This window comes from Pongo pygmaeus, chromosome 10 (assembly GCF_028885625.2).
Source record: "Pongo pygmaeus isolate AG05252 chromosome 10, NHGRI_mPonPyg2-v2.0_pri, whole genome shotgun sequence".
Classification (NCBI taxonomy): Eukaryota; Metazoa; Chordata; class Mammalia; order Primates; family Hominidae; genus Pongo; species Pongo pygmaeus.
The window spans coordinates 69,428,517-69,445,443 of record NC_072383.2 but is presented as its reverse complement, the minus strand read 5'-3'; the positions used below and the strand labels follow the sequence as shown (position 1 = coordinate 69,445,443).

Here is a 16,927-nt window from a genome sequence, read left to right as displayed (position 1 = left end):
TGGTAGCACTTTGTGTCTTACTATGGATTTTATAGTCTACCTTGTGTTATAGTGTGTACTTGTCTTATGACACATGAAAGACTGGGAACTCCTCAAACCTGGGTATTCTCTTGGTATCCGTATAGGGCCTTGAATAGTGTCTGAAAGTAGGTTGCCCCAGTAGTGCCTGACTAATCAGTTGAGTAGAGACTACTGACTGTCCCCCAGTATCCACTCTCCCCTTGTAGAATAATTCCCTGACCCAGACTTTTAGCAGATTACGTGGCCACCTAGCTACAGTACGATTTTCCAGTCTTCCTTGCATCTAAACCTGATTAAGTGACTAAGCTCAACTGTGATCAAAAGTGATATGTGAAACACCTGTATCACCTCCTTAAAAAGACATTGCTTGTTCTTAATTTCTTCAATTTCCTCTTCCTGCAGAAGTGGTACTGGTGAGACAACATCAACAATTCTGGTTTGGAGAACCTTCCACAGAAGGCAAAACAAGAACAACAAAAAACCAGAAGGAACCCAGGCTCCTGGATGACCCTGTGGAACTGAGCTGTCCCAAAGCCCTGAAGTCTGTTGTGGATGAATAATCGAATCAGGATGGACCCCTGTGGTATCCTCTGAAAGTTAAGGATTGAAGGACTATTTAGCTGTCTGGGCTGGTAAACCTCCACTGCAGGAGAGAAAGGTATGATATCATAGTTGCCTAGATATTGGCCCCAATGCATCATGTTTGCAAAGCTGTTTCAATCTACAATATTCTCTGTCTCTCATCTTTATTTCCCTTTCGTCTTCCTATTGTTAGCTTGCAATTGGTGCACCTGAACTATCACAGACATCGCACGTTGCTATTTTCCTAAAAGTCAGTGTAAGTTGGGAAGAAATGTTATTCTTTCAAGCTATCTTTTTTTCTGGTCTTGGCTATGCCTATTTTTATTGTGGTAAAATATACATGAAACAATATTTACCATTTTAAACATTTGTATGTGTAGATTCAGTAGAATTTTTAAAATTTTCCTTCCACACTAGCCTGCCTGTCTAGAGATTTTTTTAAATTATAATTTAAGTTCTGGGGTACATATGCACAATGTGCAGGTTTGTTACATAGGTATACATGTGCTGTGTTGATTTGCTGCATTCATCAACTCGTTATTTACATTAGGTATTTCTCCTAATGCTATCCCTCCCCCAGTCCCCCATTCCCTGACAGGCCCCGGTGTGTGATGTTCCCCTCCCCATGTCCATCTGTTCTCACTGTTCAACTCCCACTTATGAGTGAGAACATGTGGTGTTTGATTTTGTCTTCTTGTGTTACTTTGCTGAGAATGATGGTTTCCAGTTTCATCTATGTCCCTGCAAAGGACATAAACTCATCCTTTTTTATGGCTGCATAGTATTCCGATTCAGTAGTATTATATATATTCACAATGTTGTCTAACCATTACCAGTATCTATGCCCAAATTTTTGATTATCCCCAACAAAATCTCCATACCTGATTTGCAATATCCCTCCACTCCCCTTGTTTCCAGTCCCTGGTAATTTCTATTCTACATCTTGTCTCTATGAACTTGCTTTTTCTAGGTATCTCATATTAGTGGAATCATATAATGTTTTCTTTTTGTATCTGAGTTATTTCACTAAGCATAGTATTTTCAGTGTCCAACCATGTCATACCATATATCAAAATTGCATTCCTTTTTGTGATAGAATAATGTACCATTGTAGGTATATACTGCATTTTGTTTATCCCTTCATCTGTTAATTGAAAGTTGTGTTTTTCCATCTTTTGGCTCTTGTGAACAGTGATGCTATGAATATTAGTGTACAAATATCTGTTCAAGTCCCTGGATTCCATTCCTTTGGGTATATATCTAGTAGTGGAAATCTTGGGTCAAATGGTGGTTCTATGTATAACCATTGGAAAAATGATTACACTTTTATATATTCCTACTAATAATGCATCAGGATTATAATTCCTCCACATCTGAAGCTATCTTTTTTATATCCCACAGTATTTATTGAGGGCCTGCTCTGTGCTGGTGCCACTTTATTATTATTATTATTTATATTTATTTATTATTATTACTTTTTTGAAACAGGGTCTCACTCTGTCGCCCAGGCTAGAGTGTAGTGGCTCAAGCTTGGCTCACTGCAACCTTGCCTCCCAAGCTCAAGCAATCTTCCTGCCTCAGCCCCACAAGTAGCTGGGATTACAGGCACGTGACACCATGCCTGCCTAATTTTTGTGTGTTTTTTTTTTTCTTGGTAGAGACAGGGTTTCACCATGTTGTCCAGGCTGGTCTCAAATTCCTGAACTCAAGCGATTCACTGCCTCAGCCTCCCAAAGTGTTAGGATTACAGGCGTGAACCACCGTGCCCAGCTTTGTGTTAGTACCACTTTAGGTGACAGTGATACAGCAGTGAATACCAGGATAAGACCCCTGACCTCATGGTGCTGGTATTCTAATGTGACAAGATAGTCATTAAATAAAAACTCAAGTGAATAACGTAACATGAAAAATGCTCTGAAAAAAGCAAAATCAAGGCAAAGGGATAGAGAGCAATGGGTAGTGGTTGTGGCGGTGACGGGCTATTATTTCAGATAAGATGGTCAGAAAAATCTCTCTGCTGAGTAGGCATTTCAGCAGACGCCTGCACCATGCAGATATCGATATAAAGACAACAGTAAAACAAAATTCCTGAGGTAGAGTGTACCTGGTGTGGTCCAGAAGCTGCAAGGAGGCGAGCATGGCTGGAGTGGAATAACAGGAGGAGGATGGCAGGAGGTAAGGTTGGAGAGGTGTCCAGGCCCATCCCATAAAGGTCTTTGGAAGGACTTCAGATCAGAGAGTAATGTGATCAGATCTGTGTTTTAGAAATGTCCTTCTGATGGGACCCTTTTGTTATATATTTATTTAACTTTTAAGTCCAGGGTACATATGCAGGTTTGTTATATAGGTAAATTTGTGTCATGGTAGTCTGTTGTACAGATTATTTCATCACCCAGGTATAAAACCTAGTACCCATTAGTTATTTCTCCTGATCCTTTGCCTCCTCCCATCCTCTGATAGGCCCCAGTGTGTGTTGTTTCTCTCTATGTGTCCATGTGTTCTCATCATTTAGCTCCCACTTATAAGACTATGTGGTACCTGGTTTTCTGTTCCTGTGTTAATTCGCTAAGGATAATGGCCTCCATCTATGTTTCTGCAAAGGACATGATCTTGTTCTTTTTTATGGCTGAATAATATTCCATGGTGTATATGTACCATATTTTCTTTATCCAGTCTACCTCTGATGTGGATTTAGGTTGATTTCACATCTTTGGTATTGTGAATAGTGCTGCAATGAGCATTTGCATTCATGTGTCTTTATAACAGAATGATTTATATTCCTTTGGGTATATAACCAGTAATGTATTGCTGGGTCGAACGGTAGTTCTGTTTTTAGGTCTTTGAGGAATAGCCACACTGTCTTCACAATGGTTGCGCGAATTTTCACTCCCACCAACTGTGTATAAGCATTCCTTTTTCTCCACGATCTTGCCAGCAACTGTTATGTTTTGACTTTTTAATTATAGGCATTCTGACTGGTGTGAGATGGTATCTCATTGTGGTTTTCATTTGCATTTCTCTAATGATCAGTAATGCTGAGCTTTTTTTTCATATACTTGTTGGCTGCATGTATGTCTTCTTTTGAAAAGTGTCTGTTTGCCCACTTTTTAATTTTTTTGTTTTTTTCTTGTAAATTTGTTTAAGTTTCTTATAGATGCTGGATATTAGATCTTTGTTAGATGCATAGTTTGCCAAAATTTTCAATGGGACCCTTTTAAAGGGGACAATAGACCAGGGGGTCAAGAGTGGAAACACAGGAGGGAATAAAGTCTTCAGATGGGAGATGGTGGGATAGTGTAGCAGTGGCAGAGGTGGCATGAAGTGGTGGGATTTGGTGTGGAAGAAAAGTCCAAGCTGATGAGCCACTAGGGTCGAGGTGGAAAGTAGGCAGTCAAAAAGGAGCAACGTTTTATACTTATGGTTACATTATGTATAATCCACATGCATTTGATTGGTTATCCAAAATGCGATGTATAATGTATAATACTGAAGCAAATGAAATGGGCATGATGTGATACAAAAAAGTTGCTTTTTGAATTAAGACAGATTCAGGTTTGGTTGGCCATGATAGACAGCTTAATTGATCAGACTCAACTGACTCATAACTGTTATTTTGGTCAAAATGTCCCTAACTATACTGGTCACAGTCAGGACTTCAACAGTGCATTTGTGAGCTCTAAAACATAGCCTTCAACTAGGTGTTTATCAGCTCTCACTGCTGTGACAGTATCATCAAGTAGCTGGATGGTTTTTGAAACAGTGACTTTGGAAATGAAGAGGAGAAAGTAAAAAGTTTATTTTTTTAAATTAGTTTAAATTATTGTTAGGATGAATGCCTTTCTGTTACATTTCCCGAAACTCACTTCACACAAATTGGTTTTCTTTTTTGGGCAGGGACTTTCAGTCCCCTGAGTCTGTATTCAGAACTAACCTGTAGAACCACTGACCTGTGTTATCAGGGCAGTCTGTCTTAAAGCAAAGGAATTTATGATCTGCTATTGGCTGTTTGCTGGGCTATGGCAGATCTGTCTCATTGACAAAACCAGCAATTTAAGGAAATCATTCCCCTTTTATTTCTTTACCATGTGGGGTGGCTTTAGTACTTTTAAAACCGAAGTGCATACAAACATAGGAATAAAACAGGCTTTCAAATGTGTTCACAATACACAAATAGTAAGAAACACACACACCTTTGTTGTGATGATTTGAACTATAACAGTTTGCTAAACACTATTTTCCAACCCTAGAGAGCAACGTAACATTTGGTCAGAAGTTTTTTTTTTTTTTTTTTTAATGCTGTTTCTAAAATTATCGTTTCATGGCAATGTCTCTTTCATCATCTTCACTTCTGTAATAAGATATAACTCGATTAAAAAAACTTGTCTTTCTACATAAAATATTTTAAAAAGTTTTTATCCCTTAAATAATTGCTCCAAATGTGACTCATATTGTCCCACCATTGTTAGTTTTACTGACTTAATTGCTATTAAAAGAAAAAACCCATTAAGTTACAAGAGACAATAGACACATTCCTATTTCGATAAATCAAACAGGTAGATGTTTTGGTGCTGTAAAAACCATCTATGGTATTTTGGAGAATGTACAATTTTCTTTGAATTGTTAAAGTAATTTGAATCTTTAAAGTAATATAAAAGATTTTATTTTATATTTTGTAGCTTCCTTTTTAAAATGGAGGAATGAGAGCAAAGCAATTGTATATAGGTCTAATTTTTCCTCTCCAGACATAGGGAGAGGTATGTGTACAAGATCTGGGGAGTACTGAGGATGGAAGGGGGCATTGGACCTTGCATTTGAGACCCTTGGGAAATTATTGTGCAGGAAACCATGGTCCGACATGGGTTCACTTGGCTGAGCAGCATTTTCAGAGTTAAGCGAGAGGGACTGGCTAGATCTACCAGGACTCCTCAGTCAGTTCTTGCACAAATTTCTTCTTGACTTCTAATTTAGTTATTTTTTTTCTTTCCCTTTTTGATTTTCTTTCTTCTCACCATTAACTTGCTGTGAGACAACACAAGTTACTTAACTTCCCTGGGCCCCATTTCCCTTAAATTAAAAGAAATGAAAGGGTTCTTTCATGAAGGTCTTTTTCTACCCTCAAATTAAAAAAAAAATTACACTTGCATTTCCTACTGTTATTTTTTCCTCCCTCATTCTCCTTTTCCTCCCTTTTTCTTCTTCTTGTTTATTGTAAGATTACTTTATTATAACATGTCATTAACATTGTAAAAAGCACTCTCCCATAATTTATATCATAGACGTAGGTCAGGGATTATTATTGTCCACATTTTGTAGATGAAGACACCAAAGCTCCGAAAGGTTTTATGGAAAGTGAAAAACATTGTCGCTTTTCTTATTTATTTAAATGTAGTCTGGTCTTCTTATGGAGCATGGAAGCTATGTAATAGCAGTGCTACTTAAATAATTGGAGTAGAATGAACTTGAACATGATAATTCTTGTGATTTAAAAGAAAACATTTCATCAAACTACTCAGTAAATTCACGCTGGCTCCTAGAAATTGCTGCTTTATTTTCCAACTTTTACAAAGCACACGAGAGTGAGAGGGCATACAGTCTATAAATGTTAAATTAATTTCTTCTAGAAATTTGATGAGGGCTATCAGGCTTAATGGTAATAGTTTTCCCTCTTTTTCCATTCTAAAAATCTGGATGATACTTGCCTATTTCCAGTTTTCTGGTACTGTTTTCCTTCTCTGTGATTTTCCAATATTGATTTCAGCAGTTCTGTGACTATTTCTGAATTTTCCCACTCTTTGGAGTTGTAATTTACCTGAACAATCAACTGCTGTTAAACTATCATTTAAATGTAAAATTTCTGAAAAATCTTTTATTCTTTTATAAAGTATCAAAATATTCTCATTTGGAAAAATATTGTCCTAAATAAAGTTACCCAAAACTATGATAATATAATTAGTGACTCTCAAAAGATACATAAGTGATGAAACCAGTATAATAATAGCCTATTAAAATTGATATTCATGATTCAATTCAATTAATTAATTTGCTTTTGTTGCTTTTAGGGCCAACTACATTTATAGGTTTGGCTTTGGTTTATCCATACAGGAGCCAAGTATCTGAGTCATATGAAGAATTAGAAATATGATGAAACTTATAGTAAGATGTAATTTGCCTCAACTTGCAGCAATGCATGACAGCAGCAATTGACTAAACCCACTGTGGTAGGTTTTCTTTTACAAGGTGCCCCTGCTGGTCAGATGGGACCAGATACATAAGAGCTTAACCTTCTTGTGTTCATCTTTGGTAAGATTTGCAGAAGCCAATTTAGTGCCTTGGATACAAGAATCATGACATTTCATCAGCTAATTATCTTCGCATTTGAGAAAAAATGTCTTTCCTAATACCCCTTGAAAAATTGCAATTTTCAAAAACTGTATCCACCCCCTTCCATTGTTCTAGCCAATGCCTCAAGTGATGCCGTCATTGTGTTAAGCATATCCAATTTGTCAAATCCAGCCAAAAAGCTTCCTTTCTTAAACTGTGTATTCATGAGCTGTGCATTTTGCTTTCATTATTTGATATAATAAAAACATTCAGATTTCAAGGTTCAAGGGCTAAGAATTGTTAAAGACTAAGACCACTGGACTGAGTAAGTGAACTCTTTCAAGTCAATAAGGAGATACTTTAATGTGCATAGGGCCCTGTGGTTTTTTTTTTTTTTTTTTTTTTTTTTTTTTTTTTTGAGACGGAGTCTTGCTCTTTCGCCTAGGCTGGAGTGCAGTGGCGCGATCTTGGCTCACTGTAAGCTCCGCCTGCCGGGTTCACGCCATTCTCCTGCCTCAGCCTCCCGAGTAACTGGGACTACAGGCGCCTGCCACCATGCCGGGCTAATTTTTTATGTTTTTAGTAGATAAGGGGTTTCACTGTGTTAGCCAGGATGGTCTCGATCTCCTGACCTCGTGATCCACCGGCCTCGGCCTCCCAAAGTGCTGGAATTACACGCGTGAGCCACCGCGCCCTGCCCCTGTGGTTTCTTTAACCAGACTAAAGAAGTTCAATTTGAATTCCTTTATGGAATCTTCCTTAACCGTCTCAGTTAACAGCTCTCCTATAAGATACATTCTGTACAATGTAGCCTGTAATGGCTGATTTTCTACCCTCTACCCTTTCTTTTTAAGGTTTTTTTTGTTTGTTTGTTTGTTTTTGTTGTTGTTTTTTAAGATCCTGGGCTTAAGTGATCCTCCCAACTCAGCCTCTCTAGTAGCTGGGACTACAGTTACGCACCACTGTGCCTAGCTCATTTTGTACCCTTTTATAAGTAGTCTGATTATAGACTCCTAAGCTCAAGAGTCTTATTGCATGCACAGAGTATGGAGCTCAACTGATATTTATTGATCATTTGATCTTGTTTCCAAAGGCAGCTGGCCATATTGCCTCATTTGCTTCAGATCTGGCATAACTATTCCAAGATAGCTAGTCATAAAACCAGACTAGAAACAGCTGAGGAATATTCCTTCTTTGTTACATATCAAACTTAAATTCAGCAATTTCTTAGAGCACTTTCAATATGCCACATATAGTGCTTTTGCGCATATAAATAGTAGCTACCATTTATCAAACAGTTCATAAATGCTAGGGCACAATATTCAGTACTTTATGGGCATGGTGCTATTTGTTTATAACAATCACATTCAACAATTGGCATCATCTCCATTTACAGATGGCAGAATGGGCCAAAGGGAGGTTATTTGCTCACACTATGTAGAAAAGTTCACAGAAGAAAGTTTGGTTCAAATATAGCATTTTGACCCCAAATTGGGGGTTTTTAATTATTACTCTGGTTAAAGGAAGGTTGGTCTGAAGCTTAGGTTGGTCAGGAGCAACCCTGACCTAAATCAGGAAAATGCAGGGACACAATGGCTGTATCACTTGAGGCACTGGCTATCAGAAAACCATTGCCCATTGCTTTTTATTTAAACTCCTCTCACTGCCTTTCAGATTCAGCACAATCTTACTACTCTTACCACTATGACTGGTCATCTCTTCTTCCTTTTGCTAGGCTCTCTTTTAGTGTTCATCTTCCAACCATAGATGTTCCTCAAGTTTCTGTCCTCACACCTTTCTTTTTTTCTGCTCTGCTTAGTGGTACTCAAATTTTAGTGTGCATTGCCATCACTTTAGAAGCCATAAAAATTCAGATCCCCAAGGCCCCAATCCTGACCCAGGGAACCAGACATTCTGGGAGAAGGACTTGGAAATCTGCATTTTTAATAAGCAGCTCCAGTGATTTTATTGTAGATTGAAAAACTACACTGGGAAACATAGAGCCTCTCTCAAGGTTCTCATCCACCCAGCACCTTCAACCATCACCTCTTTGTAAACCACTCTCCAATCATTATCTCTAGAACAGACTCATCATGCTTCACATTTACATTCCAACAATGTTACTACTGACATTCCCATTTAGATGTCCTGCTGCCCCCTTACACTTAGTATATCCAGAACTGGGCATCCTCTTGCCTGCAAAATCAGTTCTTCCCTTGAATTCCCTGTTTTTGTCCCTCACCAGGCTCCTGACACCTGATTTCATAACCCTATTCAGAGTCATCTCTCATCTTTAGACCTCCCCTTTAGTCCCTATGTTCAAGCAACTGATGAGTCCCTGACTGTCTTCGTCTGTTGGGGTGCTTTCATATATTCCAGTGGTTCTCAGTCCACCTGTACAGCTTTGAAATAAAAGATGTCTGGGTTCCCACTGAGACCCATTAAATTGGAATCTCTGAGGATAACCCCTGGTCATTAGTAGCTTTAAAAAGTGTGCTAGGCGATTCTAATGCATATTCAAGGATGGGAAACTTTGAAGTAGTTCTCTCTGTTTAATATTTATAAGATCGCCTGAAGACCTTCATGGTCTCCATCCCCAGAAACAATGATTAATTCATTTAATTGTTGAGAGAATTAGGACAGGTGATTTGTTAATGGATTTTAACAGGTACCCAGGCTAGGCGCGGTGGCTCACGCATGTAATCCCAGCAGTTTGGGAGGTCAAGGCAGGCGGATCCTTGAGGTCAGGAGTTCGAGACCAGCCTGGCCAACATGGTGAAACCGCATCTCTACTAAAATACAAAAATTAGCTGGGCACGATGGCGGGTGCCTGTAATCTCAGCTACTTGGGAGGCTGAAGCAATAGAATTGCTTGAATCCAGGAGGTGGAAGTAGCAATGAGCTGACATCGTGCCACTGCACTGCAGTCTGGGCGACAGAGTGAGGCTCTGTCTAAAAAACAAACAAACAAAACAAACAAACCAAAAACGAGTTACCCAAATGAGACAATGAGAACCTGAACTAGGTGGTGACAAAATAGAGTGAACAAACAGGAAAGACAAGATGGAATTATGAGCTTTAAGACTTGAAAACTGGCTGAATATAGGAGGTAAGAGAAGAAAATGACAGGGCAGGCACAAGTCTGGATAATAAGAATGCAAGCAGGCAAGGTAGGAGAAAATGCTTGTGGGAGGCAGGGCAGGTGACACATGAATGAATCTGGTTCTGCACATGTTGAGTTTTGAAGTATTGATGGATAGTTGGTGGAGGTGTCACTTAAGTAGTTGGGGATTTTCAAAATGTGGTAGCTAAACTAGTGGTATCGACATCACCTGGAAGTGGCTTATAAATGCAAATTCTTGACTTTCTCCTCCCAATCCCTGGCCTGCTGAAATTCTGTGATGGGGCCCAGAGATGTGTGGTTTTACACGCACTACAGGTGATCCTGATGTCACTAGATTTCGAGAACCACTAGCCTAGAGTAGTGGTCCTCAAGCTTTACCATGCATCAGAATCACCTGGAGAGCTTGTTAAAGGCAGTTTTCTGAGTTTAACCCCCAGAGTTCCTGATTTACCAGGTTGGGGTGGGGGCACATGAATTTGTATTTCTCAAAAGCTAGCTCATATAAAGAAAAAGTTTAGATAAAGAATAAATAACAAAGTGGTGCCAGTGCACCACTGTCCAGGGACAGTATATTGAGAACCATTTGTCTAGCAATCAAAGGCAAAAGAGATCTGGTCTGGAAACATAGATTTGGGGGTCCTCTCTATGAGTTTCTCGCCCAGACACCTATCGTAGCCTCCTACTGGGTCCTTCGGCTTCCATAATTCCCCAATCTATTTTGCATGCAGAAATCAGAGAAATCTTTTAGGTTTATAAATCCTATTGGTTCACTAGCTGCACATAATCCTCCAATGGCTTCCCATTGCTCTTATTTGAATTCCATACATGGCTTAACTGGCCCTGCATGATCTGGTCTTTTCCTTCCTCTCCAAATGCATCCACATCACTTCCCTCTCTCTTACTCTGCTCCAGCCATACTGATTTTTTTGCAGATCCACAAACACATCACGTTCTTCCCACCTAAGGCCTCTGCTCACACTGTTCTCCTGCTTGAAATACTGTATCCCAGCTCCAGGCTCCCAATCCCTCCTCCACCTTCTCATCAGTTTAGACATCACCTTAGAGAGACCTTCCCTCCTTCTCACCCCTTGTTATTTATTCCTTATCTATACCATGTTTGTGTTATTCACTGCTCTTGTCACAATTAGCAAATATCATATGCAGTTGTGTCCTTGCTTATTCTCTGTCTCTTCCATTCAATTGACAACTTCCTGAGGGCAGAGGCTTGCTGAATGAATGAATGAAACACAGCAAGTCCCATTTGCTCTTATGTTCTTAGTGGCTTCATAAATATGTGAATGGAGGAAGTATAGAGAAAGGAGACAATGAACTTAAGTGGAAATATATGAGGGATATCTACATTTTATAGGTGGTGGGGGAGAATGGAATGCTAAGGAGAAAAAGGAGGCAGAGAGGTAGGGCACTTTCAAAACAGTGGCTTAATTGTCATAACGAAAGATATACACCACAAACACACACACACACACATATATATATATATATATACAATGACAGATATCTAAATGTCTATATCTAGCTGGATGGATAGTCATTTGGAAGACTACCCATACAAAATAACCGCCGTGAAATAACACTTGAGTTTCAAGGAGGCAGTGTTTATAATCAATGGTCAGATCTATGAAGACAGGAGACGATCACTGTGAGGCCAAGGGGCCTGAAGATTATTCATGGGCATGAAGGTGTTTTCATTTTACGAACACAACTCAATATGTGGATTATAGTTTACCAAAGTTCTTTGATCATTGTTTCATTTGATCCTCAGGAAAAAAAAAAATCTCAAAAGACAGGCAGGACAGCTATACAGACGCTATTTTCAGTAACATGCTGGGGAAGTAGAAGTAACAAGCCTAGATTATGCTTTCAGGAAGTTTAGTGATCTCTCATTACAAATTTCATCTGTAATAATAGATATCTACTATTTATATAGAGATTCTTCATGTCCAACCATAATATGAGCAAACAGTTCCAGGGACAATAGTAACTTAAAAACAGACCTCTCTAGAGCTTCTCATGTTTCTTTTCTAAATCGAGTATTTGATTCCAATAGCACTAGAATCTGGGAAGATTTTAAAATGCTACTTGGAAATAAAGGCCTTTAACTTGGACAATTTTAAATGGTAACAATTCATTCCCCCCTCCTTATGTAGTCAGACTACCAAGCTAAGTTTAATGTAACTTGTAGACGCCAGCAATAGTCACCATCTGCCATTAGCTCCCAACATCTCTACTACACTCTGATGGACCAAATGTAGGATCTTTTATTTGTCCACATAGCAAGCGTTAATGGAAGTTCCTAGAACTGAGTAAATAGAAGGAGGAGAGATACCGTTGGAGGGAAATGCAATGATTTCTCAGGTTATTAAAATAGTAAAGAACTAACTGCAATTGTTGTCTATATCCATTAAAGCTCAGAATTGGAAACAGTTTTTCAAGTCCAGGATCCCTGAGATTCCTGCAAAATCAGGCTCATGAAAAAAGAAAAGAGGGGGTTAAAATCTTTTTGAAGGTGTTTTCATTTTACTAATACAACTCTATATACAGAATATAGTTTACCAACGTTCTTTCATCATCCTTTCATTTGATTCTTGGAAACACCTTAAAAGGCAGGCAGCACCCTTCTCCTCTGAGGCCTAGTGAGCATTAAGTGGATTATCAGCTAGTAAGTGGCAGAGCCAGGATGGGAATCCTGGGCTTCTGGATCTAGATTCTGCGCTCTTCTTTCTATACCGCACAGTTTCCCTAATTTAGACCTGTTTTTCTTTCTTTTTTGCAAAAGAAAAAGACTCCCCTTCTCTATGCACGGGCACATTGCCACCAGAAGGACAATTGGCCTCTGCATATCTGGTCACCTTGTAGAGTCACAAAAACAAAACAAAACTAAACTAAACTAAACAAATAAAAAACAAGACTGAAATGTGTCAAAAACTTGCGGCATAGGTAGTAAGTGTTCTAGAATGTCAGGAAGGAGAGAGGAAGACAATTTTCTGTAATAGCTGTTCTTAAATACTTTCTGTAACTCATCATTCAATCAAGAGTTACAATGTTTTTTTTTTTTTTTTGAGACTGAGTCTCACTCTATCACCAGGCTGGAGTGCAGTGGCACCATCTTGGCTCACTGCAATCTCCGTCTCCCAGGTTCAAGCGATTCTACTGCCTCAGCCTCCTGAGTGGCTGGAACTACAGGTGCGCGCCACAACACCCAGCTAATTTTTGTATTTTTAGTAGAGACGGGGTTTCACCATATTGGCCAGGATGGTCTCGATCTCTTGACCTCATGATCCACCCACCTTGGCCTCCCAAAGTGCTGGGATTACAGGTGTGAGCCCCTGCGCCCGGCTGAGTTACGTGCTTTTTTAAACATTAAGTCAGTGGATATCTCTAGCGCTTTATTGATTCTTACAGGATTTTGAACTATGACACCTTTGTTAAGGCTTAGCCATGAATGAGAGATGAACCATGGCTGTCTACACAGTTTATAACATAGTTAAAGGAATTAAATGAGAGAAATGATATATCAGGTAATTAGAGCTAAGGGGAAGAGTGATAATGTGGCTTTATTAATAGTGATTTTTTTTTTTTTGAGACGGAGTCTCGCACTGTCACCAGACTGGAGTGCAATGGTCCGATCTCGACTCACTGCAACCTCCGCCTCCTGGGTTCAAGCGATTCCCTTGCCTCAGCTTCCTGAGTAGCTGGGACTACAGGTGCCCGCCACTACTCCCAGCAATTTTTTTTTTTTGTATTTTAGTAGAGACGGGTTTCACCATGTTGGCCAGGGTGGTCTCGATCTCCTGACCTCGTGATCTGCCCGCCTTGGCCTCCCAAAGTGCTGGGATTACAGGCGTGAACCATCTCACCCAGCTGATAGTGATTTTTAAAGACTGCGTTTTATGGTGGGAGGTTTCTTAGTATTATTGATAGTATCAGTGGCAATTTCCTATTTAATGTATAAAGAGATAAAGCACAAAAATGAGCTGAATAAGCTGAACGAAAGACTTAACACTTTCATACAGTGTCCTAATTGTCATAACACACACACAAACACACACACACACACAGAGAGAGAGAGAAAGAGAAAGAGAGAGTTAACATCTCTAGCTGTATGGGTGGTTGTTTATTAGTTCAAGTAAAATATATACTACATAAACATGGTGCTTAAGTATATGTACTTACATGTAAAAAATATTATCTAAGACTATTTTGGACCTATTGAACAATGCTAGATTGGTGAAATTCTACACCTGAAAGTTCTGATGATACTTTTCTCATAGATAGTATATAATAGTCGTAGATTAATAACCTGAATATCCAATCTCTTCCTCCTGGGAAGACAGCTCTTCATTGCTTTCTTTTGCATTCCCAGACACATGCACAGACACAGACACATATATACACACTGATCATTACACAACTCAGTTATAGAGCATTTAAAAGTGTTCAACTATGCAAACTACTGTGAAATCACAGTGCTAGGTGCTATTGGAGAAAAGAAAAGCGCAAATAAACCATGCACAATTCCAGCCCACCCTCCACTTTCTGAGCATGGCTTTGAAAGTCATTTCGAATCTTAGCTTTGACCTAGGTTTGAATCTTGGCTCTGATACATACCAACTCCATTATGTTGGGTAAGTTCCTTATTTTCTCTGTATTTAAGTTTTCTTATCTGTTAACTGGGAATAATAATATCTATCTTTACGGGGTTGTTATAATTCACTGAAATGATGTGTGTAAAGCACTTTCAACAGTGATTGGCACAGAGTAAGCTATTATTGTTGTTACTACACTTATATTATTATTTTTGAAGATTGTATAGCCTAAAAGAGAATATAGACTTAAGCATATGTCTAACAGAAACAATCAACAGCATAAAAAAATGTTCTGTTAAAGGGATTTTTTTAAAACAATAAAAAAATAGAACCTCCCCAAACCCCTAAATTTAGCTTTGGGAACAAAGGAATAAACCAAGAAGAGTTGATCATTTTTCCAGGTTTTATAAATACTAACTTCTTTTGCCGCTAAATGAATAATGATGTCTTTAAGACATCAGTTAGGTGCAGCACAGAATTATATATGGAAAAGCAGTCTTGATTTTAAATTCAGCAAGTCAGCCAGCTTAGCAGAAAGAATTCCAGAACAGAATGAGGCAACGGAATGAATAGTCTTTAAAGGGTCTCCTCTATTTCTGAAATTTTGTGATTCTATGGTCAAGGTACTTGATGGAGTTTCCAGAGAGATAAAAATAAGACAAGGCAGAAAAGTATTAATAGTAGCATTTTCAAATGGTAGTTCTCTCCGCAAACACCATTGCTTTTTTTGTGATTTTTTTTCAACTATCTTTTTAAAAACTGGCCTTGGAACAGAATTAATATTCACCTCATGAAGAAAGAGGAGTTATTTTGAATGAGTTGGGTCACTGAGGGAGGAAATCTATTAAACAAAGTCCTTGGGGAAGTGAATTATTTATTGATTCAGCTTGTGGTCTAAAGTTGAGGTGTGTGTTGAGGGAGAAGGGAAGCATTTTGCCATGGGATATTATAAGGGAATTAAAGGGAAAAGGATAGGAAGGGCATACCTTAGAAATATGGGGGTAAACAGGGCTATGTATTCTATATTAATTGTGGCAGTATAGGGAGAACAAGATGGATGTAATTTTTTAAAATTCTGATGTTTGAAAATTATTTAAAATAACCTTTAAAAATGTTGACTAATGTCAATGAAAATCTGTTACTTTTTTCTTAGGGAGTTAACATGTGTAAGAAACTCCTTTTACATATTTTGCTTTCTTGTTAGTTCATTCATTAAAAATTTACAGATTATTTATTATGTACCAGCCATGACTAAGACAGACATTGTTCCAGCTCCTATGAAGGTTAAATCCTAGCAATGGAAATGTCCTGAGACAAAAGAGAAGATGGAAAAAAAAGGCCTGGGACCTAGAGTGAAAATCCATTCCATGAATCATAAAACCTTCTATACAATCTAGAAATCTAAGATTCCCTACCATAACCCTTGATATCAATTTGATCACATGCAACTGATTTCAGTAGTAAAACAATAGCATTTCATAAAATATAATGCCATCAAAAATAAATGCAGATAAAACTCCAGAGGGGAGAAATTTCAAAATGTTATCCTCTTAATTCTCTTGAGAAAATGATCAACGTAGTGTAATTGCTTATGATGAAACATTCTTTCTACCTCCCATGGTGGATTCTGTGGTGCATTAGCAATTTAAATTACTCCCTAAATTGGACTCTGACTTCAGGATTTATAAAGAAAATATTTTCAAAAGAGGTCATTACCTAAACAATTCCTTTAATCAACAGTCAGAGGATTGACTCAACTGATGGTGCCAAACGTTCTACACTAGGGCTGTGATGGGGTATCACCTCCTTATCCCCATCATTCAAAAGCGTAAGAGGATCAAATGAATTTTTAAATGCAGATTTTTGATTTATACAGTTCTTTTTCATCTTCTGAAAAGTGGTTACTAGACTTAATCAAAATTCCTCTGTGTATCATTAACTAATTTTAGCTTCCTCCTTTTTTAGTTTTTATTTTTAGTGTTTGGAAGAGCCCAGTTTTAAATCTTCTGTGGATTTCACATTTTTCTACTGAAGCCTTGAGGAAAGCTAAATTTAAAAGTAGGGAAATAGTAATTAAAAGTGATTAGGACAAGAAGGTTTGGTGCTATGCAATGTGGACTCAATTCTCCCTGTCACAAGCCGAACCAAGCAGCAGTTTTTGGTTTTGATTATAGCTTTACTTGCGATTTTAATAAACATGAACCAGTATTCAAACTTTTAATATCCTGCTGCTTAACTATTTCCAAAGAGCTATCCAGCTTTTAAACAGGCT

General features: G+C 38.3%; 1 protein-coding gene across 2 annotated transcripts in view; it reads right to left on the bottom strand.

The window, feature by feature from the left end:
* LGR5 (leucine rich repeat containing G protein-coupled receptor 5) overlaps window positions 1-16,927 on the bottom strand; it is a 145,962-nt gene that overhangs the window by 63,338 nt on the left and 65,697 nt on the right. The window lies entirely within an intron of this gene.